General features: G+C 42.3%; 2 long non-coding RNA genes across 2 annotated transcripts; one reads left to right on the top strand and one right to left on the bottom strand.

Annotated features, from left to right (window-relative positions):
* Window positions 1-2,436: 2,436 nt before the first annotated feature.
* Window positions 2,437-19,004, bottom strand: LOC116594178. Its single transcript, XR_004287085.1, has 3 exons — window positions 18,917-19,004; window positions 8,914-9,011; window positions 2,437-2,475 (listed from the first exon to the last, which is right to left on the bottom strand). It is a non-coding gene; the product is annotated as an uncharacterized LOC116594178 (long non-coding RNA).
* On the top strand, window positions 18,015-19,747 carry LOC116594179. The gene is made up of 3 exons (XR_004287086.1): window positions 18,015-18,091; window positions 18,930-19,036; window positions 19,244-19,747. It is a non-coding gene; the product is annotated as an uncharacterized LOC116594179 (long non-coding RNA).
* The last annotated feature ends 6,912 nt before the right edge of the window (window positions 19,748-26,659 follow it).

The raw sequence follows: 26,659 nt of genomic DNA, 5'->3' as shown, positions 1-26,659 counted from the left end.
GGCTGGAAGAAACAGAGGAACAAATCAATGACCTAGAAGACAGAGTAATGGAAAGTAATTAAGTGTATAAAAGAGGAAAAAAAGAAATTATGCAAATGAGACTTATGTAATAACATTTGTATTATAGGAGTCCCAGAAGAAGAAGAAGAAGAAGAAGAGAGAGAGAAAAGCAGGCAGAGAATTTATTTGAAGACATAATAGTTGTAAACTTTATTAATCTGGGCTAAGAAATAAATACCCAGATCCAAGAGTCACAGAGAACCTTCAAAAAATCAATCAAAGCAGATCCACACCAATAAATATTGTAATTAAAATGGCAAAATATAGGGCACCTGGGTGGCTCAGTCGGTTAGGCAACAACTGCCTTCAGCTCAGGTCATGATCCCGGAGTCCTGGGATCGAGCCCCACATTGGGCTCCCAGCTCCACAGGGAGTCTACTTCTCCCTCTGACCTCTGCACTCTCATGCTCTTTCTCATTGTCTCCTTCAAATAAATAAATGAAATCTTTTTTAAAAATGGCAAAATATAGTGATTTTTAAAAGTATTAAAAGCTACAAGATAAAAGAAGACAGTTACATACTAAGGAAACCCCATGAGGGTATCAGTGGATTTTGCAGCAGAAACTTTCCAAGCCAGGACTGGCATGATATATTCAAAGTGCTGAAAGGGAAAACCCTGTAGTCAAGAATATTCTATCCAGCAAGGCTATCATTCAGAAAAGGAGGAGAGATAATTTCCCAAACAAAAACCAAAGGAGTTTATGAACACTAAACTAGCCCCGCAAGAAATACTAAAGGGGACTCTTGAGTGGAAAGGAAAGGCCAAAAGTGACAGTATGAAGGTAAGAAACAAAAAAAGCAGTAAAAAATGAATATTTCTGTGAAAAACAAGCCAAGGAAGTCACAAAATTAGAGGATGTACAATATGATATCATATACCTAAAACATGGGGAGAAGAGGAGTAAAAATTGGCTCAAACATAAACGACCACAGGGGCGCCTGGGTGGCTCAGTGGGTTAGAGCCTCTGCCTTCGGCTCAGGTCATGATCCCAGGGTCCTGGGATCAAGCCATGCATCAGGCTCTCTGCTCAGCATGAGCCTGCTTCCTCCTCTGTCTCTGCCTGTCTCTGTGCCCACTTGTGATCTCTGTCTATCAGATAAATAAATAAAATCTTAAACTTAAATGACCATCAATTTAATACAGACTGCTATATGCAGAAGATATTATATATAAACCAAATTATAACTATAAATCAATAACTATTAATAGATATGCAAAGAACAAAGAGAAAAAATTCAAATATACCACTAAAGAAAACCAGCAAACCATGAAGGAGAAAAACAGGAAAGGATCAAGAAAAACTTTCAGGGGCGCCTGGGTGGCTCAGTGGGTTAAGCCGCTGCCTTCGGCTCAGGTCATGATCTCAGGGTCCTGGGATCGAGTCCCGCGTTGGGCTCTCTGCTCGGCGGGGAGCCTGCTTCCCTCTCTCTCTCTCTCTGCCTGCCTCTCCATCTACTTGTGATTTCTCTCTGTCAAATAAATAAATAAAATCTTAAAAAAAAAAAAGAAAAACTTTCAGAAACAACCACAGAACAAGGAATAAAACATCAATAAATACATATCTGTCAATAATTACTTTGAATATAAGTGGACTAGATGCTCTAATCAAAAGACATAGGATAACAGAATGGTTGAAAAACAAGCCCCATCTATATGCTACCTACCAAAGATACCTGCAGATTGATAGAGAAGGAATAGAGAAAATTTATCATGCAAATATATGTCACAAGAAAGCAAAAATAGCAATACTTATACCAAGGTAAACTTTAAAACAAAAAGCTGTAACAAGGGGCGCCTGGGTGGCTCAGTGGGTCCTTGGGCTCAGGTCATGATCTCAGGGTCCTGGGATCAAGTCCCGCATCGGGCTCTCTGCTCAGCAGGGAGCCTGTTTCCTCCTCTCTCTCTCTCTGCCTGCCTCTCTGCCTACTTGTGATCTCTGTCTGTCAAATAAATAAATAAAATCTTTAAAAAAAAAAAAAGCTGTAACAAGAGACAAAGAAGGACACTATATAATAATAAAGGGGACAATCCAACAAGATACAGCAATTGTAAATATTTATGCGCACAACATGGGTATACCCAAATACATAAAAGTGTTAACAAGAAACTTAAGGGACTAATTGATAACAATACAATAGTAGTAGGGGTCATTAACCCCTCACCTACAGATCATCCAAACAGAAAATCAACAAGGAAACAAAGGTTTTGAACGACACAGTAGACAAGATGGATTTAACAGATACATTCAGAACATTCCAGGCGCCTGGGTGGCTCAGTGGGTTGGGCCGCTGCCTTCGGCTCAGGTCGTGATCTCGGGGTCCTGGGATCGAGTCCCGCATCGGGCTCTCTGCTCAGCAGGGACCCTGCTTCCCTCTCTCTCTCTGCCTGCCTCTCCATCTACTTGTGATTTCTCTCTGTCAAATAAATAAATAAAATCTTTAAAAAAAAAAAAAAAACACCAGAATACATATTCTTTTCAAGTGCACATAGAACATTCTCCAGAACAGATCACATTTAGGGCCACAAGATAAGCCTCAACAAATTTATTATTTATTTATTTGTCAGAGAAAAACAGAGAGAGAGAGAGAGCGAACAAGCACAATCAGGGGAAGCAGCAGTCAGAAGGAGAGGGAGAAGCAAACTCCCTGCTGAACAAGGAGTCTGATACGGGACCCATAAACCACTTACAGGACTTCTATTATCATGCAAATGGAAAAAACAAAAAAGAGGAAAAAAAGACAAAGACAAAAGTGAATAAAATCACAAGAAAAAAGAGAAAAGACAAAAAAAAGAGACAAGACAAGGAAAAAACAGAAAAGACACAAAGTGAATAAAACCACAAATGCGAGAGGAGAACTAACAACCAACAGCGCAGAAGTACAAACAATTATAAGAGACTGCTATGAAAAACTATATGCTAACAAATTGGACAACCTAGACAAAATGGATAAATTCCTAGAACATATAAACTACTAAAATGAAAAGGAAGAAATAAAAAATTTGAACTGATCAATTACCAGCAAAGAAATTGAGAAATCAGTAATTTAAAAATCCCCCCTCCCCAAAAAATTCCCAACAAACCTAAGTTCAGGGACAGATGGCTTCACAGGTGAATTCTACCAAATATGTAAAGAAGAGTTAATACTTATTCTCCTCAAACTACTCCAAAAAATAGGAAAAAGAAGGAAAACTTCCAAAATCATTCTATGAGGCCAGCATTACCCTGAAACCAGAGCCAAATAAGAACACAACAAAAAAAGAAAAATACAGGCCAATATGTCTGAGGAACATAGATGCAACAGTCCTCAACAAAATGCTAGCAAACAAAATCCAATGACACATTAAAAAAATCATTCACCACAATCAAGTGGACTCATGCCTGGATTGTCAAGCGTGGTTCAATATTTGCAAATCAAACAATGTAATACATCACATCAATAAGAGAAAGGATTTGAATCATAGGATTATTTCAATAGTTTCAGGAAAAACAGTTGGCAAAGTACAACATCCATTCATGGTAAAAAACCCCAAAAAAGTAGGTTTGGAGGTAACATACCTAAACATAATAAAGACCATATAGGAAAAACCCACAGCTAACAACATCATTGGTGGGGAAAAACTGAGAGCCTTTCTCCTAAAGTCAGGAACAAGACAAGGATGTCCACTCTCGCCATAGTTATTCAACATAGTACTAGAAGCCACAGCAATCAGAAAACAAAAAGAAATAAAAGGCATCCAGATTGGTAAGGAAGAAGTAAAATTTTCACTATTTGCAAATGGCATGATGCTATATATAGAAACCCCAAAGACTCCATCAAAAAACTGTTAGAACTGAAAAATAAATTCAATAAAGTCACAGGGTACAAAATCAATCTACAGAAGTCTGTTGCATTTCTATACACCAGTAATGAAGCAGTAGAAAGACAAATTAAGAAAACAATCCCAAGATCCCAAGGGACACCTGGGTGGCTCAGTTGGTTAAATGTCCAGCTCTTGACTTTGGCTCACATCATGATCCCAGGGTCATGAGATCAAGCTCAGTGTGGAGTCCACCTGAAATTCTTTCTCCCTCTTCCTCTGGCCTTCCCCCTACTTATGTTAAATAAATAAATAAATAAATAAATAAATAAATAAATAAATAAATCTTTTGTAAAAATGTTTTTGTAAAAAAAAAGAAAAGAATTCCATTTACAACTGCACCAAAAATAATAATAGACCTAAGAATAAACCTAAACAAAGACCTGTACTCTGAAAACTATAAAGCACTGATAAAAGAAATTGAAGATGGCACAAAGAAATGGAAAAATATCCCATGTTCATGGCTTGGAAGAACAAATATTGTTAAAATGCCTATAATACCCAAAGCAAGCTGCACATTTAATGTAATCCTTATCAAAATACCAACAGCATTTTTCACAGAACAAGAACAAACAATACTAAACTTTATATGAAACCACAAAAGGCCCTGAATAGCCAAAGCAATCTTGGAAAAGAGAAAAAAGCTGAAGGCTCGCAATTCCGGACTTCAAGGTATATTACAAAGCTGAAGTAATCAACAGTATGATACTGTCACAAGCACAGACACATAGATCAATGGAACAGAATAGAAAACCAAGAAATGAAGCTATAATTTTATGGTCAATTAATCTTCAACAAGGCAGGAAAGAATATCCAATGGGAAAAGGAATGTCTCTTCAACAAATGGCATTGAGAAAACTGGACAGCAACATGCAAAAGAATGAAACTGAACCATTTTTTTATACCATACACAAAAATGAATTCAAAATGGATTAAACACCTCAATGTGAAGACCTCAAAACACAAATATTTTCAAAGAGAGCACAGACTGTAATTTCTCTGACAGTAGCCTTAGCAACTTTTTTCTAGATAGGCCTCCAAGGCAAGGGAAACAAAAACAGTAAGGGACTATTGAGACTATAGCAAAATAAAAAGCTCTGCATAGGGAAGGAAACAATCAACAAAACTAAAAGGCAACCTTTAAAATGGGAGAAGATACTTGCAAATGACATATCAAAAAAAAAAAAAAGGGTTAGAATCCAAAATATATAAAGAACATGTAAAACACAACACCCCCAAAACAAATAATCTAATTAAGAAATGGACAGAAGACATGAATAGACATTTCTCCAAAGAAAACATACAAATGGCCAACAGACACGTGAAAAGATGCTCATCACTTATCATCAGAGAAATGCAAATCAAAACTACAATGAGGGGTGCCCGGTTGGCTCAGTCGGGGGAGAACGTGACTCTTGGTCTCAGGGTTGTGAGAACGTTCGAGTCCCACTTTGGGTGTAGAAACTACTTAAAAATAAAATCTTAAAAAAAAAAAGCTACAATGATATATCACTTCATACCTGTCAGAATGGTTAAAATCAACGACACAAGAAACAACAGGTGTTGACAGGAATGTGGAGAAAGGAGATCCCTCTTGCACTATTGGTGGGAATGTAAACTGGTACAACTATTGTGGAAAATAGTATGGAGTTTCCTCAAAAAGTTAAGAATAGGAGTGCCCTATGATCCAGCAATCACACTATTGGGTATTTATCCAAAAAATACAAAAACATTAATTCAAAGGGATACATTCACCCCTATGTTTATTGCAGTATTATGTACAATAGTCAAACTATGGAAGCATCCCAGGTGTTTATGGATAGATGAATGGATAAAGATGCGAGATATATATAGATAACAGAATATCGGGACGCCTGGGTGGCTCAGTGGGTTAAGCCTCTGTCTTCGGCTCGGGTCATGATCTCAGGGTCCTGGGATTGAGCCCCGCCTCAGGCTCTCTGTTCAGGGTGGAGCCTGCTTCCCTCCTCTCTCTGTCTCTGCCTCTCTGCCTACTTGTGATCTCATTCTCTGTCAGAGAAGTGGATGAAATCTTTAAAAAATAAAAAAAAAGAAGAAGAAGAATATTATTCAGCCATAAAAAAGAATGAAATCTTGCCATTTGCAATGACACAGATGGAGCTAGAGAGTATAAAACTAAGAGAAATAAATCAGTCAGAGAAAGACAAATACCACACAATTTTACTCCTACGTAGAATTTAAGAAAAAACAAAACAAACAAACAAACAAAAAACCACAGTGCCTAGATGTCTTAATTGGTTAAGCATCTGACTTTGTCTCCAATCATGATCTCAGGGTCCTGAGATCGAGCCCTGTGTTGGGTTCCCAGCTCAGTGGGGACACTGCTTGTCCCTCTCCCTCTGTCCCTGTCCCAGCTCATGCTCTCTCTCTCTCAAATAAACAAATAAGACCTTAAAAAAAAAAAAAAAAAGAAGAATGAACAAAAACAAAAGATCATAGGGGGGAAAAAAGAGAGACAAACCAAGAGAACAAACTGATGGTTACCAGAGGGGAAGGAGGTGGGGATTGGGCAAAATAGGGAATATGGATTAAGGAGAGCACTTGTTGCAATGAGCACTGGGAAATTAAAATAAAAACTTTTAGAAAATAAATTAAAAGATTAAAATTTAAATTTAAAAAAAGGAGTTGGGACGCCTGGGTGGCTTAGTCATTAAGCGGCTGCCTTCGATTCATGTCATGATCCCAGCGTCCTGGGATCGAGTCCCGCATCAGGCTCCTTGCTAAGCGGGGAGCCTGCTTCTCCCTCTGTCTCTGCCTGCCACTCTGTCTGCCTGTGCTCACTCTCTCTGACAAATAAATAAATAAAATCTTTTTAAAAATAAATAAATAAAAATTTAAAAAGGAGAAAATGGAGAAAGAGTCAAAACTCAGAAATTACTCACTGGTCATTTCTCAGAATTAATGAAAGCTATGAATCCTCTAATTCAAGGATCAAAACAAGTGCCAAGTAAAATAAACAAAAAGAAATGCACACTTAGGAGCACCTAGGTGGCTCAGTGGGTTAAACCTCTGCCTTTGGCTCAGGTCATGATCTCAGGGTCGTGGGATCGAGCCCCCCATCGGGCTCTCTGCTCAGTAGGGAGCCTGCTTCCCTCTCTCTCTCTGCCTGCCTCTCTGCCTACTCATGATCTCTGTGTCTCCCTCTGTCAAATAAATAAATTTTTTAAATCTCTAAAAAAAAAAAGAAAGAAAGAAAGAAAGAAATGCACACCTAGACATATCAAGCCAAAGTTGTAGGTATCACAAAGATCTTAAACTGTACCAGAGACAAAAGACAGGAATTACAAGCAGATGGAACAATAAAGGCCCAAGGATGATGGGATAATATTTTTTAAATGATGAGAGAAAAATAAAAATCACTGTCTATATAGAATTCTATGTTCAGATAAATTCTCATTCAGAGTGCAGGTAAAACAAAAACATTATAAATAAAATAAAGACCAGGACAGCTTAGCATTTGCAGATTTTCTCTGGAAATAAACAAAAAAAAACAAAAACCAACAACTAAAGTGTATTCTTCAGGGAGAAGGATACTGAATCCAGAAGGAAGGAATAAAATGTAAAAGACGATGGTGAGAATTCTCACCTACTTCAGGTGGGAGTGTAAAGTTATATGACCACTTTGGAGAACAGCTTGGATTACTAAGTATAGTTTAATATACAAATATCCTATGACCCAGAAATTTCATTGCTAAGTATAGTAACTCTTATATGTGTAACTAAAAGACATACAGGAATATCTAGCATCATGTGTCATTATAGCAAAAACCTTGGAACAACCCAAATGGATAAATAAGATCTTGTACATTTACATAATAGAATAAACTGTGGAAATTAATGAATAAACAAGAGCTACAAGGAGGAGGAATTTCAAGAGAGTGGGCTAGGAAGATCCTGAACTCAATTATTCCCATGACCACACAAATCTGCAACTACATATGAAATAACTCCCTCCAACAAAGGCCTGAAAGACAGCTGAGCACCTCCTCCACAACAGATAAAAAGGCCACATGGAGACAGGTAGGAGGGGCAGAGACATGGTCTCTGAAGTGACTCACCATCAGGAGGGATCTCACAAATATAGAGATTCTCCCTGAGGAGTAAAGGGTTTGTGCCTCCCATTAGGCACCTCAAGCCTTGGGATCTGTCCTAGAGAAATGAGACCCCAAAATGTCTGGCTTTGAAAACCAATAGGGCTTATATACAAAAGAAGCATAGGACTACAGGAAATAGAGCTTCTACTCATGAAAGGCTTGTATGCAGTCTCACTCATCTTGGGACCCAGAATGAAAGTACCAGTTTGAAAAGTTCTAAGACTGTATGTGTAGTAGATTTCTTTGCTTATCTTTAGTTATATGTTGGATGGACCTGTCCTCTTAAGACTCTCCAGGAATGGAGGCACAGGCAGGCAACATTTTTGCACTGTCCCTCTAACCCGCTAGCACTGGTGGGTACACCCCACTCCCATATCACCTTCACAGCCATGCCAGAGCCAGCAGGTATGTGTAGCCCACATAGGGGAAGCCCCTTGATTGTCTGGCTTTGGTGGCCAGGGAGGATTGTGTTTCTGGGCCTCACAGTTCTGAGATAATTGAAGACACAATTCTTGGCAAGCTATCGCCCCCCAGGGCACTTCATAGATATCAGACCAAAACACATCTCCAGTCCTTCTGTGAAAAACACCTATTTATTTTTACTGGAGCTTCAACCTGAGGGGCACATTTCAGGTTTGCCACACATCCGGAGGCTACAGAGATGCTCTCTGGGAATGAACATACCCTAGGGGGTGCCATCTTTGCACTTCCCTTGGCCTCACTAAAGCTTTCTGATACCTCTTAGAAAAGACTCATCTGGAGCCCCAATTTTTTATAACTATCTCCATGGAGAAACCTCCAGATTACCTGGCCAGGAGGCCAGCAGAGTTGTTCATTATGGTACCACAGGAACGTACTTACCTTAAAAGCTGCTGCCTGAGGGTCTACTTTCCAATCAGCCTGAAATTAGGGACTGAGACCCTTCTTTCTGGAACTGGAAGTCTCTCAGTAACTGGGACCTACCAGGAATAAATCAGGTTACTTAGACAATCACTAAAGTTTGAGAAACAACCAAGAGCTAAGGTAAGCTAAATGATAAGCTTTCTTTCCTACAAAAGGCTACTCTTTCAACACCGGAGATAGCTGTTTCACTTAATGCATAGAAAAAGAGAGTCAAGCAAAATAAGGAGATAGGGGTATGTCCTAAACAAAAGAACAAGCTAAAACCCAAGGGAGGAAAAACTTCAATGAAACAAAGATAAGGGGTCACTTGGGTGACCCAGTTGATTAAGGAACGGCCTTCGGCTCAGGTCATGATCCCAGAGGCCTGGGATTGAGCCCCGAATCAGACTTCTTGTTAAGCGGGAGTCTGCTTCTCCCTCTCCCTCTGCTGCTGTTCTCCCTGCTTATGCTCTTTCTCTGTCAAATAAATAAAAATAAAGTCTTTAAACAAAAAAGAAAAGAAACTAATGTAAGTGTCATACCCGATAAAGAGTTCAAGATATTGGTCATAAACATGCTCACTGAACTCAGGAGAATGGAGGAATACAGCAAGAACTTCAACAAAGAGAAAAGAGGAAATATAAAAAGTACCAAACAGAAGTTAAATAAAGAATACAATAACTGCACTGAAAAAATACACTAGTGAGGTTCAACAGTAGACTCGATGAAGCAGAAGAAAGAATCAGGGGCGCCTGGGTGGCTCAGTGGATTAAGCCGCTGCCTTCGGCTCAGGTCATGATCTCAGGGTCCTGGGATCGAGTCCCGCATCGGGCTCTCTGCTCAGCAGGGAGCCTGCTTCCCCCTCTGTCTCTGCCTGCCTCTCTGCCTACTTGTGATCTCTCTCTCTGTCAAATAAAATAAAATAAAATCTTAAAAAAAAAAAAAGATTAAAAAAAAAAGAAGAAGAAAGAATCAGTGAGCTGGAAAGTGGAACTCACCCAATCAGAGCAGCAAAAAGAAAAAATAATTTTTTGTGAGACAACATCACACAGAATAACATCTGCATTCGAGGGGTCTCCCAATGAGAAGAGAGAGGTAAAAGGAGCAGAAAGTTTATTTGAAAAAATAATGGTTGAAAACTTCCCTAACCTGGAGAAGGAAAAAGACATCCAGATGCAGGGAAGCCAAAGACTTGAGAAAAAGATAAACCTGGAGAGACCCATGCCAAGACACATTATAATTAAAATGTCAAGATGAAGAGAAAATCTTAAAAGCAGCAAGAGAAAAACAAATCATTGTGTAAAAGAAAGCTTCAGGCCAGAAGAGAGTGTCACGATATATTCAAAGTACTGAAGGGGAAAAATGTCCAACCTGGAGCACACTATTTGGTGAGGTTATCATTCAGAATTAAAGGAGACATAAAGAGCTTTCCAGACAAACAAAAGTTAAAGGACTAGTTCGTCACCAGTAAATTGGCTCTCCAAGAAATGTTAAAGGCATTGCTTGCTTTAGGGGAAAAAAAAAAAAAAAAAAAGGTGGGGGAGAGGGTACAAATTAGTAAGAAGAAAACATACGAGAGTAAAAATCTCAATGGTAAATATGTAGTAAAGGTAGTGAGTTAATCACTTATAAAGCTAGTATGAAGGTTAAAAAGTAAAAGTAGCAAAATAGGGGTGCCTGGGTGGTTCATTGGGTTAAGCCTCTGACTTCGGCTCAGGTCATGATCTCAGGGTCCTGGGATCAAGCCCCACATTGGGCTCTCTGCTCAGCGGAGAGCCTGCTTCTCCCTCTCTCTCTGCCTGCCTCTCCACCTACTTGTGTTGTCTGTCAAATAAATAAAATATTTTTTTTAAAGTAGCAAAAATAACTACAACCACAGTAATTAGTTAAGGGATGTACAAAATAAAAATATGTAAATTGTGATAGCAAACTGAGGTCTATTTTTAGCTGATAACAAATTTGAATGCATTCTAACACTACATTTTTACATCTCTCTGTAACTTTCTGTTTTTGATGTCACATTTTGCATCTAAAAGAAATACAAGAGATCATAAGAGACTATTGTGAACAATTATATACGAACAAATTTGACAATCTAGAAAAAAATAAATTGCTAAAAACATAGAGTCTTCCAATACTGATTCATGAAGAAAGAGAAAGTCTGAATAGACCAGTTACAGCAAAAGATTATTTTGCAGATGGTAACTAGACATCATGGTGATCATTTTGCAATACATTACAAATGTCAGATCATGTTGTACACCTGAAAACTAATGTGATGTATGTCTACTATACTTCAGTTTTAAAAAGCTACGTTAGCATAAATGAATTGCAAAATATAATGTGTTTTGAAATAAGCAAGTCACAGTAAAATACATACAATAGGATTTCACTGATATAAAAGTTTAAAAATAGGCAAAACTAACTAATGTACTATTTTGGGATAGACACAGAGTCAGCTTTAAAAAAAAAAAAAAAAAAAAAAAGGAAAGAAATGATGCAGGGGATGCCTGGGTAGCTCAGTTGGTTGGGCGACTGCCTTTGGCTCAGGTCATGATCCCGGAGTCCACGAATGGAGTCCCACATCGGGCTCTCAGCTCCACGGGAGTCTGCTTCTCTCTCTGACCTTCTCCTTGCTCATGCTCTCTCTCACCGTCTCTCTCTCTCAAATAAATAAATAAAAATCTCAAAAAAAAGAAAAGAAAAAAGAAATGATGAGGAAGTTTGATCAGGGAGTGGCATACAAGTGGCTTTTGAGGTGTAATAATGTTCCATATCATGGCATAGGTACATTATTGCCAGTTTTTTTTTTTTAAATTTAAAAAGATTTTTATTTATTCATTTGACAGAGCACATAAGTAAGGGAGTCATAGGCAGAAGGAGAGGGAGAAGCAGGGCCCCACCAAGCAGGGAGCCCAATGTGGGGCTTGATCCCAGGACCCTGGGGTCATGACTAGAGCCAAAGGCAGACACTTAACTGACTGAACTATCCAGGCACTCTATTACTGCCTTTTTTTTTTTTAAGATTTTATTTATTTATTTGACAGAGAGAGATCACAAATAGGCAGAGAGGCAGGCAGAGAGAGAGAGGAGGAAGCAGGCTCCCTGCTGAGCAGAGAGCCCGATGCGGGACTCGATCCCAGGACCCTGAGATCATGACCTGAGCTGAAGGCAGCGGCTTAACCCACTGAGCCACCCAGGCGCCCCTCTATTACTGCTTTTTAAAACTACCTTTTTTTAAATTCATGCACAAAATATTGAGAATCTACTTTGGGTCCAGCCCTGAGCTGGATGTTGGAGATACAATGACCAAGTTAAACAAGGCCTTATTGAGGAGTTGATTTGAATCAGATTTATGAATTCCAGCTACCTTTTTGCAGAAATAGAAAACTGATCCTAAAACCACACGAAAAAGCAAGGGACATGGAATTGCCAAAACAATCTTGAAAAAAAATAGTCAAAGGGCTCATACTTCTCAACTTCAAAACTTACTTCAAACCTACAATAATCAATACAACATGATATTGACATAAGAATAGACATATATATCAATGGAATAGAATGATTCGTCCAGAAATAAGTCCATACATCTATGGTCAGTTGATTCCTGACAAGGGCGCCAAGACCATTCATTGGAGAAAGAATATTTTTTTCAAGAAACAGTGCTCAGGCAACAGATAGCCATATTCAAAATCATGAATTTAGACCCCTACCTCATACCATATGAAAATTAACACAGCTGAGGTGCCTGGGTGGCTCAGACAGTTAGGAAGCTGCCTTCAGCTCAGGTCATGATCCTGTCCGGCTCCCTGCTTGGTGGAGAGCCTATTTCTCTATCTCCTTCTGCCTGCCACTCTGCCTGTTTATGCTCTCCCTCTCTGTCAAATGAATGAATAAAATATTTATTTTTTTAACAACAATTTTTTAAAAAATTAACACAAAATGGATCAAAGACTTGAATGTCAGGGCTAAACAGATAAAGTTCTTAGGAGAAAACATAGGTGTTAATCTTCATGGTATCAGATTAGTCATATGACTAAGTCCAAAGTCAATGAGCATGGATGTAAATTCCATTTACTCTAGTGGGAGGCACTGCAAAGTCAAATTGCAAAAGATTAGAGAGAGAGAGACAGCTGGACAAATAGACGATATATTGATAGATCTCTATATAATTTCAAATTAAGCATAAAGAGTTAGAAGCAATAATCCAATCCACCACGCTTTCTCCATAATTTCCTTGTCCCTGCTTGTCTTTCCCTGCTTCTAGCTCTGTTGCCAAAGGCGAGATGGCTGTTAGCTGCTCCTGTCTTCCAAGCTTGGCAGTCCTAATGGACAGAGAAAATCTTTCCAAGTAACTTTCATTAAGAAAAAAAAGTATAGGGGCACCTGGGTGGCTCAGTGGGTTAAAGCCTCTGCCTTCGGCTCAGGTCATGATCCCAGGGTCCTGGGATCCAGCCCCACATGGGGCTCTCTGCTCAGCAGGGAGCCTGCTTCCTCCTCTCTCTCTCTCTGCCTGCTTCTCTGCCTACTTGTGATCTCTGTCTGTCAAATAAACAAATAAAATCTTTAAAATAAATAAAGAAAAGAAAAGTAAAGAAAAGAAAAAGAAAAAAAAGTATAATAAGGGCTCTGTTTGGGCTGGCATGGGTTCTACCTTGGACTCCTCTGACTGGACAGCCGAGGCCACACACCCACGCTTTATTATCTGGGGAGTAGGAAGGAGATGGTGTCAGCCTCCATAGCTTCACCACAATCACTTAAACTTTAGAGGGGTGCCTAAAGGAACCAATATTGGGAAGACATAAACACTGTAGTCTTCAATCTCAATAGGAAACTAGAAGGCTACACAGGGAAATCAAGTAAAAACCCAGACCTATGGCACCAATGTAAAAAACTAAGAGGGGAACAGCACACCCCGGGGCTGTAATCAGAGTTACAACAATGGGACTGAGGCCTTTGTGTATTTCCCATCCCTGTTGTGGACCAGGAATGGGCCTGGGAGAGACATGAAACTCCAGGAGCATCCAGCTTGAGGAGCCAATGGAAGGAAAAACAATACATGTTTAGCGGTACTGGTGAAATTAAAATGCTGGGTTTTTATTTTTATTTATTTATTCATTTTAAAGATTTTATTTAGTTATTTGAGAGAGAGAGAGAGAGAGAGCAGGGAGAGGGGTAGAGACAGAGGGAGAAGCAGGTACTGGGCAGGGAGCCCCATGTGGGGGTTGATTCCAGGACCCTGAGATCATGACCTGCCAAAGGCAGACGCTTAACTGACTGAGCCACCCAAGCATCCCAAAATGCTGGGGGTTTTTTAAAGGTGAAAAAGTAAGTATATTTGAATCTCAGGGAAAAGTTCTACTTCTCCATCTTCTAGATTAAGACATTGGTACCAGTGAGGACCACAGGGTACAATGAGCACTGTAATTGCAGGTGTAAACACACTGGCCAACCTTTGGCCAGATGTCTGGTATAGACGTGTGACTCACAACATTCTACTGGACAGCATCTGATAATACCCCAACAACTTCATATTGAAAAAAATATATAACTTAGTTGAAGTGAGAAATGTAACAAGTTCCAAAGGAGTTGTAAACCATCTCATTTTTTTTTAATATTTTATTTATTTGGGGCGCCTAGGAGGCTCAGTGGGTTAAGCCTCTGCCTTCCGCTCAGGTCATGATCTCAGGGTCCTGGGATCGAGCCCTGCATCGGTCTCATTGCTCAGCAAGGAGCCTGCTTCCCCCCTCTCTCTCTGCCTGCCTCTCTGCCTACTTGTGATCTCTCTCTCTGTCAAATAAATAAATAAAATCTTTTTAAAAAGAGATATTTAAAATCTTTTTAAAAAGAGATTTTATTTATTTGACAGACAGAGATCACAAGTAGGCAGAGAAGCAGGCAGAGATAGAGGGAAGCAGGCTCCCCACTGAGCAGAAAGCCTGATGAGAGGCTCAATCCCTCAGAAAGGGATGTGAGGGTGCCTGGGAGGCTCAGTTGGTTGGGCAGCTGCCTTCGGCTCAGGACATGATCCCGGGGTCTTGGGATAAAGCCCCACTTCCCTTCGGGGTCCCTCCTTGGCAGGGTGCCAGCTTCCCCCTCTTCCTATGCTGCTCCCCCTGCTTGTACTCTCTATCTGTCAAATAAATAAATAAAATCTTAAATATAAAAAAAAAAAAGAAAGAAAGAAAGGGTACCTGCCTGGATGGCTCAGTATGTTGAGCCTCTGCCTTCGGCTCATGTTGTGGTCTTAGGGTCCTGGGATCGAGTCCCACGTTGGACACTCTGCTCGGTGGGGTGCCTGCTTCCCCCTGCCCCCGCTCTCTGCCTGCCTCTCCGCCTACTTGTGATCCCTCTCTCTCTGTCAAATAATAGATTTTTTTAAAAATCTTTTAAAAAAGAAAGAAAAGAAAAGGATGTGATATTAGCACTTGCCTCTCCGTGTTTTTCCAAAAAGAGAGTCAGATGGGAGTGTGGAAGAAACCAAGGATCACCTGTGGCCTGAATGTTTGCAGGTTTGTAAAGCTGTGGAGAGAGCCCTGTTTTTTCTCACACCAGAAAAAAATACGATGTACTGAGGGGTTCTTTGGTCTGGGAGAGCCAAAGCTTGTGCTGTTTCTGACAACTAAGCAGAGATCATTTGAGGTACAATTGCTGCAGTCGTCTCTTTCTCCCAGTCCTGCTCCCGGAGCCAGAGCTCCTATCTGCCAGACAAATAAACCCCAAGTGAAACAAAAGTTCTTTTCAGGCAAGGGTCAAGGCTGATGAGGAATATTTTCATTAGATTTAGGTAGATTTGCCAATGCATGATGGGTGTTTCGGTTTCTCCCTGGGCAGAGTCTCAGTTATGGCGGTTACATTTCCATGCCAGTAGGCTGTGTTTCCATACGCTGACCCCAGGGTGCTGAGTGGAAAGTTCAGAGTCCAGAGCACAGACCTGGGCTGGGCACACGGGTTGGGTCCTCTCATTGGTAGATGCCATATAGGGTGACACGCCACCAGACACCTTGTTTCTCACTCAGACTGTTATTTCAAAAGCAGACTAAAGTGGGCATTAGGGCAAGTAGGGATTGGGTCATGGCTACCCAAAGTTACAAAACCAGCATCTGGCTGGCATAAGTAGATAGCAATATCTCTTCCACATACCAGAATCCCTCTGCCCTAATTCTGTTCAGATTCCAGAGACCAGGCCTCTCCCTAAAGCCCAGAGCTGGAGATAGGCTCTCTCACCCAGATGATGACACTGTCTGTGGAAAGAAATTCAGCTAGGACACTGGAGAAAAAGTCAGAAAGAGCAGTGAAATCTCATCCCCCTGGGAATGTTAGCAAGGGGTGGCTTTGTGTGGAAGGATTGGGGGTAGGGGGCAGGGTTATTCTCACAACTGCAAATTTTCTCCTCTCTTGGCCATCACAGAAAACAGAAATGGATTTTTTGGATGTTTCCTCTCTCTGTAAAGGAAATCTAAGTAAGATTCACTGCCTTTATCACTCAAGAGCGATGCTTGCTTAGTTTGGTTATACATACATTGTTGGTTCTAGATACATTGTTATGTTAATAGCAAACAGGTTCCCCTGTTTATGTATGAGTGTCAAAGTGGTATCTCACACTGTCCTCAGAAAATTTATAGGGAAAAAATAAAGGAGGGTTTGGTTAAAGATCAGGAGGCAATAACAAGACTGGGTAAGCACTGCCACCTTTAAATGATTAGTTAGGGGGTGCCTGGGTGGCTCAGTGGGTTAAGCCTCTGCCTTCAGCTCAGGTCATGATCCCAGGGTCCTGGGATGATCTCAGGGTCCTAGGATCCAGCCCAGTATCTGGCTCTCTGCTCAGCGGGCAGTCTGCTTCTCCCTCTCTTTCTCCCCGCCTCTCTGCCTACTTGTGATCTCTCTGTCAAATAAATAAATAAAATCTTTTAAAAAAAATAAAGAAATGACTAGTTCAAGGTTTTAGGATTGTCTGTTAGCTAGGTAGGCAACTTTCTTTCTTGTGTAAAATATGCGTAACATAAAATTTATCGTTTTAATTATTTTTAAGTGTAAATATCTTCCCATTGCGGTGCCTCCATCACCACCATCCATCTTCAGAACTTTTTCAGCCCCAACTGAAACTCTGTCCCCATTAAACGTGAGTTCCCCGCCCCCCACCCCCACCCCATCCCTCGCCATCCCCACTCTACTCTGTCTCTCTGGAGACTACTCCGACTCCTCTAGGTCCCTCACAGAAGTGGAACCACACCGCAACTGTCCTTCTGTGATGGGTGTCTTTCACTTAGCATAAAGGCTTTAAGGGTCATCCGTATTTGCCCTTAAATTTGTATGGCTTCTTTTCCATGGATTGGGCTGTTTGTTTGTTTGTTTGTTTGTTTGTTTTTCTTGCTGAGGACTCTGACTTGAAAACAGGATAGCCACCTGATAGTTGGTCTGGCCACGGGGCTTCCGTCTCACCACCTTAAAATATACATATCTTTACCATATTGGACATTTTTTCAGTGTTTTTTGCCTGCTTTGTCCAGTACGTAATGGCTGTGTTAATGGCAGCCCCTGGCTTTCAGGCTGGCTCCCCAGGAAGATGGGAGGGTGTGCACCCCTGACTCTCTCCTCAGGCAAAAGACCTCAGGGGAACCCAGAGAAGCCCTTCCTTCCTTTGGTAACACGAGGTGACTCCAGACCTGGAGGGCAGGCCATGCTTATCTTCCTAAGTACCACTGGCTCTTAACACAGGCTTTTTGTTTGTTTGCTCCTTATAATTAGTAAGTAGCACATTCACAGGGTTAACTATGAACACAGTTGGAATGTGCTGTGAAAAATAAATCTCCCTCCCACCCCTGACAGGCTTCCTTGTTCCCCTTGCCAGCGGTCAGCCACTGTCACCTTGTCTGTCTTTCCAGAGACAATCCCATGTAAACAAGCACGCCTCTTTTATACAAAAGATATCACCTTATACCCCTTGATCTGTATCGTGCCTCATGGAAAAACACAGAAAAGTGAGAGTATAATACAGGAAGTTTCAGAGCTGGTGAGAACATTTAGTCATAACTGTTTCTTTTTTCTTACATAAATGAAATAAAATGTTTCAGAAAAATTGAAATATTCTATGACCAACAGAAAAAATTCTATGACCTTCACAGCCAATCCTGTTTCCTCCTCTCCATCCCCCGGGGTAAGCACTATCATAAATTTGTTATATCTTTTCAATAAGCTTGTATACTTTCACATGCATCTGTATATATGTCTAAGAACCATTTTGTATAATTTTTCAATTTACATAATAGCCATGTGTGATATTCATTCCCACTATAGACAAAGTCTTTCAGACTTTTCCTCCTCAAATGATGATGCGGGAAGTTTTTTGTGCATACATCTTTGTACAGACACATGAGGGTATGCTTAGGATAATTCTGTAGAGGGGGGTTCACTGGAGCAAAGGATATGTGCATTTTTCATTTTAATAGATTGTTCCAAAGAAGTGGTACCAACTTTTACTCCCAGTAACAATGCATAGAGCACCTGTTTCTCCACATTCTCTCTCACACAGTATTTTACCGAAATCATGCATCTTTACTCATCGATTAGGTGAAAAATTCTCTCTTCTAACTTGAATTTGCATTTCTTTTGCTGAAAAGGAGGCTAATCACTTTTTCATGGTTTGAAAGCCTTGCATATTTCTTCTTTTATAATTTTTTTAAGGTCCTTTGCCCACTTTTCTTTCAGTTAAATGGTCTTACTGACTTCCAAGTGTTCTTTGCATGTGCACATGAAAATTAGCTCTTTCTCATGGTGTACACTACAAAGATTTTCCCAGTTTACTGCCTGATTTTCTGATGTTCTGATTTGCCTTATTATTTTTGTCCCATGGATATTCTGTATGTGGTCAACTTTATCCATCTTTACGAATGCTTTGAAGTGATGATACATTTATTGCCTTCTCTTCTTTCTCCTTCCCTCCTCCCTTCCCATTTTCTCCAAATACCAAAATTAATCATACCTCATATTCCTAGGTCTAAAATGAGATCAGCAACTGAAGTCACCCAGAGATAATCCAGGTGAACCCTGGAGCTTTGATATAAACAAAGGTTCCAGCTGGCTTGGACTCAACTCTGCCCTGGTGTGTATTTATAGGGTGTCCTAAATCAGTCCGAGGCACTAACACTTCTGGGACTTCTTACAATCTGGGGGTGTCCCACGGCCAAGCTGGTCTGCTTACACTGCCTCTGTCCTCGTCTGACCTCTGCCCTTAAAGGGACTGCAGGGAGGCTGGCATGTGGGAAGCAAAGATCATGTCAACCTATTGCTTCTTTTTTCTTCTTTTCAGCTCCTTAAAATACTCCTCCTTAGAGCCAGGTTTCTCACTGTCAGAGAAAACAAGAATGAACTTTAATGGCGTCCACTGGAATTGGAATCTGGCTATCAGCGTGAAGTCATGACTTCCAAGCCCTAGAGAAAGCTATCGAGAGAAATACAGATAGTACAGCTGCGTGCACAATTGAAAATCTGCTTTTGTGCAGCCTTCAAAGGTTTCACACACACACAGCCTCTTCATCTTCTTCGTTGACTCTCTCTCCCCCATTTGTGGAGACAGGGGTGTGGCCCGCTATTTCCTGGGCTCTCCCACATCTCTTCTATCACAAATAGAAACTGCTGCGGGAAAGCACTGGGGGATTAAAAAACTAAGACCCAAGGAGAAAAACAAAACAGGGTGGGGGGATGGGGTGACTGGGTGATGGGCATCAAGGAGGGCCGTTGTGGAATGAGCCCTGGGTTTGCTGTGCAACTGAACTCTACCTCAGAAATGCACTGTATGTAATAATACACTATTCCCTGAATTAGTTCCTTGAATTTAAAGAAAATAAAATAAAATTTGAAAATAAATAAATAAGGGTGAGCCTGGGTGGCTCAGTTGGTTAAGCATGATCTCGGGGTCCTGGGATCAAGTCTCGCATCGTGCTCCCTGCTTAGTGGAGAGTCTGCTTCTCCCTCTGCCTCTGCTTCTCCCCTCTGCTTGTGCTCTCTTTCTCGCAAATAAATAAATAAAATCTGGAACAAATAAATAAATAAATAAATGTAAAAAAAAAAAAAAATAAAAAAAAAAAAAACCTAAAGGGATCCTTGGGTGGCTCAGTTGGTTAAGTATCTGCTTTTGGCTTGGGTCATGATCCCAGGGTCCTGAGATCCAGCCCTGTGTCAGGCTCTCTGCTCAGTGGGGAGCCTGTTTCTCTCCCTCTGCCTGCCAGTCCCCCTGCTTGTGCTCTCTCTCTCTCTCAGTCAAATAAATAAATAAAATCTTGGAGAAAAAAAAACAACTACGGGCGCCTGGGTGGCTCGGTGGGGTTAAAGCCTTTGGCTGGTGGGTTAAAGTCTCTGCCTTCGGCTTGGGTCGTGATCCCGGTGTTCTGGGATCGAGCCCAGCGTCGGGCTCTCTGCTCCGTGGAGAACCTGCTTCCCTTCCTCTCTCTTTGCCTGCCTCTCTGTCTACATGTAATCTCTGTCAAATAAATGAAATCTTAAAAAAAAAAAAAACACAACTAAGAAGTTCATTAGTTGTTCTGGACTGAATGGTGAATTCCTTTAGCCTTTTTGTTTTCCATTGCCCTTCTCAGGAGGTTGACCTTCTGCATCTTCTATGGGCCTTTAGCATGGCTGATTCCCCCTGAAAACATTTACCCCAATGTTCTTTCCTTCCTTCCTTCCTCCCTCCCTTCCTTACAAATGTTTACTGAGTTTTAACATGTGTAGTCACAGGTTCCCCTGTCCAGGCAATCTGGCAGCGAACGGGTGTGTATCAGAGGACACAGGGGCTGCCCTCAGCAAGTGTATGGCCCAGCAACATAATAATGAATCACTGAATAAACCAGGGCCCTTCCTTCCAGAAGCTGACCTTCACTGGAAAGGTGGCTATTAGCAGGTCCTCACTGTAGCCTCAAGAAAAGCACTTTTCTCTCTCCCCCTGGAGGGGAGAGCTTTGAAATACTCTGATCCCCTTGCTTCTAGCAGATCAGTAATAACCGAGACTTTGCATTTGGGCACTCTGGCTCACTTTCTCCTCACAGGGGCAGAGGGAAGACCTCCGGACCTGAGCTGTATGGATGAGAAGTGGGAGCTGGTCGAGGGGCACGGAGCAGGTGGCCGTGGCATTGTGCAGGTGCTGGGGGCAAACAGAAGATGGGGCGGGCCGTCTTTAAGGGCCACCCATCTAGCCCCTACTCTGCTGCCTTCCTTCCTTCCCTAGGAATCCAGACTCCTGTTCTGGTCTCCTAGACGAGACAGCAGGCTGGGGGTGGCCCCACTTCCCCTGAGGGTCCGGCTCATACGTATAGCATTCATCATTTTCACCCCACAATCCTCTTCTGTATTTTGCTCTCTTAACTTCAGAAGGTCCTTCTAGTTCTTTGTATGAGGCTCATAGGTGTATGAACCTATGGGGCAACCGCCACATGCCAGGTTGTAGACCAGGCACAGTAAGACATTGTCCCCACCCTTAGAGAGCTCGTGATCTGAAAGGGGAAACAGACATGCAGACAACTGCTCTCCATGTGATGAGGGCATCTCGCGCATTTGTGGGCAGAACCACATGGGAACTTCTTAAACTCTCTCTCTCCAGGCCTATTCAGTCTGTCCGGGTGGAAGCATGAAGTTATAAGCGAGTTCGGAGGGAGAGGGGGAGAGAAGTGGCAGAAATTCAAGACACTCCTAGTCTCTAAGCCCAGGGTAGAGGAGGGTCAGCGGGGAGGACCCCCGTGTATGCAGTTGTGGGGGGGACCCAAGAGGGGAGGGGTGTGCAGCTGAGGGGCAGGGACGTGGAGCTGCGTGGGTCAAAGGGCAAATTGGCCCAGTTATGCGATTTTCTTCAGCAAACTCCACAGCAGGAGAAACGAACAGCTGCAAATTAGACAGTGGTAGGTCAAGGTGGAAAGGGAATAGTTCAAAGTCATGCCCCGGGAAATGCTTGGAATATATAAAAGCTACATGTATACAGATGCAAGAGACTTAATACCCTGCAGGGGCCAGGAATCAGATTGCTTAATAGCTCTGAGAAAGCTCTTTCCCCCAGTGGGAGAGAAAGCAAAGCGTATTTCCTCTGTGGCTGGATGCCACCCAGCTCACCCTTGTACCTCGTTTTGCTGAGTGCCGCTCTCAACAAGGCAGCCCCTGCAAGATGGAAGCCTGTGGGAGGGGGTGCACCTGACTGGAAGGGCCGGGTCCCAAGGGGAGAAAAGGAGAGCCGCAGAGGGCAGACACCCGGGGAAGTGTAGTAATGAGAGCACAGGGCAGGTTTGGAAGTCCTCAGGCCTCAGGGTGAGACAGGGGAGGCAGGGGCTGGGGCTGGGCTTTGGGACCGGGATCTAGGTTTTGGAGCTGCCAAATAATACAGAAATGAGGGAACAGGTTCCACAGCTGTGGCCAGCTTGCTCTCAGAGACTGGATCGGAGGAAGACGTAGCCCTGTGCCCCAATCCCACTGCCTTTGCAGACCCCCCAGGTGGGCAGAGGGAAAGGTCTGGTGGAGAGTTTGCCGACAGCAGCCCCTGCCCCTTTGAGACCACAGCATTTGGACATGGGAAAAGGAAGAGCCTTTTACCCAGAGGGTGTTTCAACTTTTCCAGAGGATATTGCCAGGGAAAATCCAGAAATCAGTTAAGGCAAGAAGGTGAGAATGTTTTACTGTAAGTAATTTAAGGCTCTGTAAGATTTTCATGGAATCTTCTGGATACTTTCCCTAGAACCAGAGTTGACTCTTACATAAAGTGAATAAAGATTAAGCTTCAGGGCCTCTCTCTTGTTTTGTAAGGCTCTGTTCATAATTTTGTATTCACAATTTTTTTATTGTCCCCCCCCCGCCACACACACACACACACACACACACACACACACACACACACACACACACACACACACACACACACACACGCTTCATCTACCTCTACCTAGAACTCTACAAATTGTGGGTTTGGAAGAAGTCTGGTTTCTATAAATAAGCATGAGGGATGTAATGTACAGTGTGATGACTATGGTTATGGTTAACACGGCTCTATGGTACATTTGAAAGTTGCTAATGATGTTGTTTTAGAACGGTGGTGAGGTTTGGTGGGGTGAGGTCCAGAGCCAATGGGCCAAGAAAGAATTCTTGAGACGTCTTTGGTGCAAAATAGTGGTTTTATGAAAGCACCGGTGAAGAGGAGAATTACCCAGAGCAGGCCAGTGAGCAGGCCTCAGATGATGGAAAGTTTCTAGCTCCATCGGTGGAGCAAGAGATAACCAGAGGTTTCTACTTCTGTAAAGAGGTTTCCCCCTACAAGCTCCCCTTCCACCCTAACCACTGCCCTAACCAATGTTCTTGCCTAAAGCAACCACCCCACCCTGTTTAAACCCACCTACCAGCAGTCCACCGAGCAGTTGGGAAACTGACCCCCTACATTCCCCTATAAAAAGCCCTTATAACCCTGCTGCCTGGGGCCCGGAATTTCGAATGCGAGCTCATCAGGATCCGTCAGCGTAAAATAAACCCGAGTTCTCCTGCGTCTCTGAGTATCCCTTGGAATCTCACCGGTCTGATTATTTTCCACATCATGGGGACAGGGAACCGTGGACAGAAAGGGCTGCTGCACGGGAGTTGTGAGGAGTTGCCGATTACCTACTGCAGAGTTGGGGTTGGAAAGGGAAAAGGGAGATGTCCAAAAACACTTTGATATGCTAAAAAGGACCCTCAGGATACTGGAGGACTTGCTATTATCAAGCTAAGGGTGTTTTTCCCTCTAGCAAAGCATTAACATCAAGATAGTGGGAAGTTTCCTGGAGGAATGTCACACCTAAGGAGTGGGGGAAGGGGGGGTGGGGAGGTTGTGGGGTGTCAGCTCGTGCTTTGTCCTCAGCTTGCCTTCTGACCCCTCATTAATAAGAGGGTAGATCCTAAAAGTTCTCAGGAAGAAAAAAGTTTTTTTTTTTTCTCTCTGAGGTAGTGAGTATTAACTAAACTTTACTATGGCAATTAGTATGCAATATACATAAGCCAGGTCATTATGCTGTGCACCTTAAATTGTACAGTACTTATGTCAATGATACCTCAAAAAACCTGAAATAGAAATAAATAAAACTCTCCCTTTGCAATGCAAAAAAAAAAAAAAAAAAAAAGCCAAAACCCCCCAAAACAAACAACAACCACAACAAAACCCCAAACAGTCAAAAAAACAAAAAAACCTCCCCGTTCTGATTTCCAAATAATTTCTCTGGTCCCCTGTTGTTAAAAGATAGCCAAGAAAGGGGCACCTGGTGGGCTCAGTCGGTGAGCATGGGACTCTTGATTTTGGGGTTCTGAGTTCCAGGCCCCTGCTGGGCGTAGAGATGACTTAAAAATAAAATCTTAAAAAGAAAAAAAAAAAAAAAACAGATAAGCAGGAAAAATGAGAAGTGTGCTGCCTGAGAGTTAGTTCCTTTCTTCTTAGCACTGTTGCCCTGGATTGTACTTGAAGGTGTGTTACTAGTCCTCAGTGGAGGTCACAATTACCCCATATCCTTCATCTCAGAGTAAAGGTTAGGTGACACGCTGTTAGGACCTGTGACTGTCACATGCACAGGGTGTGATCTCCTGGGCAAGTTTGGACCCGTCACCTCAGTGTGCTTCTGTGTCCCTAACAAACACTGGGAGTTGAGTTTCTAAGCACACCCTTCCCTGTAGGGGTGACACCCTCCCAACCTCCCTCTCCTGAGGACTGTGGCTGCTGACCAGCAATTGTTTGCACAGAATGTCCCCGGCTCATGAATGGGCATTGTTCTCAGAAAGGGAATTTATAGGTCGATTGTTAGAAACTGCAAGGCATTTCCCCTAGATAAACAAGGCTATGTGTAATCTTCATTAGTCAGGGCAACCCAAAAGAACTCTGTGGCTTGTCCCCGAAATCCTCACCTGGACAAAGGGAACAGGAACCCCACCCTGCGTCTGCTTCAGAAAATGCCTTCCAAGTTCTAATCCGAGATCCCGGGAATCTCCTTCCCTCATCACAGTCCTTCTAGGGTTCTGTGACTGCCCGGGCATGGTGTAGAAGCCAAAGAGAAGACGGAGCTAGCAGTGGAGTGACCAGAGAAGGGGGAAGGCAGAGTAAATTTCAGAATCCCTTTGAGCCTCTGGTGTGATAACCCTACTTCCCTTCTGCTCCTAGTCCAGGTTCTTTGGCCCTTTTGAAGTTTCATAAGGTCTTTGTGAGAAACAATGGTATGAAACAATGGTAAACACACTGTAGCTCTAAAAAGTGGCTCCCTTTGAAAGAGGAGTGGAATTTTTCACTGGATTTTTAGTTTTCGCTTTTTTTGAAATTTTAGTTGATAAATTTTCGCTTATTTTTCAGTTAAGGACCCTTTCAGGAAAGGCCATGATTGACACAGGAAAGAATGGTGGATTTCCAACTATACCAAGACCAAACTAGATTCGGGTTAGACTCCTTGAATTTGTAGTTGCGCTCCAATTGAGTGATGATTCCCAAGATCTTATACGTCATAATCCTGTATTTCTTAAAAATCATGTTTTCTTTGCTCTTGCCTCAATACAGGCTCAACACATCCATACCAATATCTCTCTCTTTCAAAGGATTATAGGGCACCTGCTTGGCTCAGTTGGCTAAGCGTCTGCCTTCTGCTCTGGTCATGATCCCAGGGTGGTGGCATCAAGTCTGGTGTTGGGCTTCTTGCTCAGTGGGGAGCCTGCTTCTCCCTTTCCTTCTGCTGCTCCCCCTACTTTGCTCTCTCTTTCTCTCTCAAATAAAGTTTTTAGGGGTCCCTGGGTGGCTCAGTGGGTTAAAGCCTCTGCCTTCAGCTCAGGTCATGATCCCAGGGTCCTGGGATGGAGCCCCGCATTGGGCTCTCTGCCCAGCAGGGAACCTGCATTCCCCCCCCACCCCCACCCCCACCCCACCCCCGCCTCTCTGCCTACTTGTGACCTCTGTCTGTTAAATAAATAAATAAGTGATCTAAAATAAATAAAATTTAAAAATAAAGTCTTAAAAAAAGGATTATATTTTACAAAAGGCTTTCACATCCATTATCTTATTTGAAGTTAAAGATATTATTATCCCTGTTTCATTGCTAGGGAAACTGCAAGAGATCACTTAGCTCGTTGCTTGGGAAGCCAGGTCCTCTGCACCCAAATTCGTGCCCTACCTAATGGTTTTTAGAGGTTGGTTAATTCCCCTGGGAGGCAGGACTTCCAGAGTCCTGTAGCTGAACTGAGTCTCTGGAGTATGTCTGGTTTTCTCCCTGTCCCCCAAAACATCTAAATGCCTCTTCTTTTCCAGAATTTCTCTAGGGAATGAAATCTATAATTCTCAGTTACCTGTCCTGGTGACAAACAGCCTCTGTCGATTAGAAAGACATCCTTTATATCCACCTTGATTCTTTCCGTTACCAAAAGAAAAAAGTTTGGTTTGCCAAGAAAGTGTTTTTTTACTACTCTGTTGGGAAAACACAATAGGGGGCTGAGAAAACCGGGACTGGCCTGCGAGTGGGCCCATTCACCACCATGGACAGCAAAACTGAAGCAGTAATTAACACGAGAATGGATTGTGTACCTTTTTAATTGTCCACATTTTCAATATTACTTCCACATCTTCTGTGGCAGCTATACCTTACAAAGCCCCCAGGGATGGGTAGAGCTGGCCAAGAGCCAGGAAGCCAGGTCACAGCTGGAAGCCTGATGTGTTATTACTGTTCAAGCTTCTGATTCTGATCTACCACAGAGCTGACTA

Source organism: Mustela erminea, chromosome 6 (assembly GCF_009829155.1).
Source record: "Mustela erminea isolate mMusErm1 chromosome 6, mMusErm1.Pri, whole genome shotgun sequence".
Classification (NCBI taxonomy): domain Eukaryota; kingdom Metazoa; phylum Chordata; class Mammalia; order Carnivora; family Mustelidae; genus Mustela; species Mustela erminea.
This window is presented reverse-complemented; position numbering and strand designations above follow the sequence as displayed.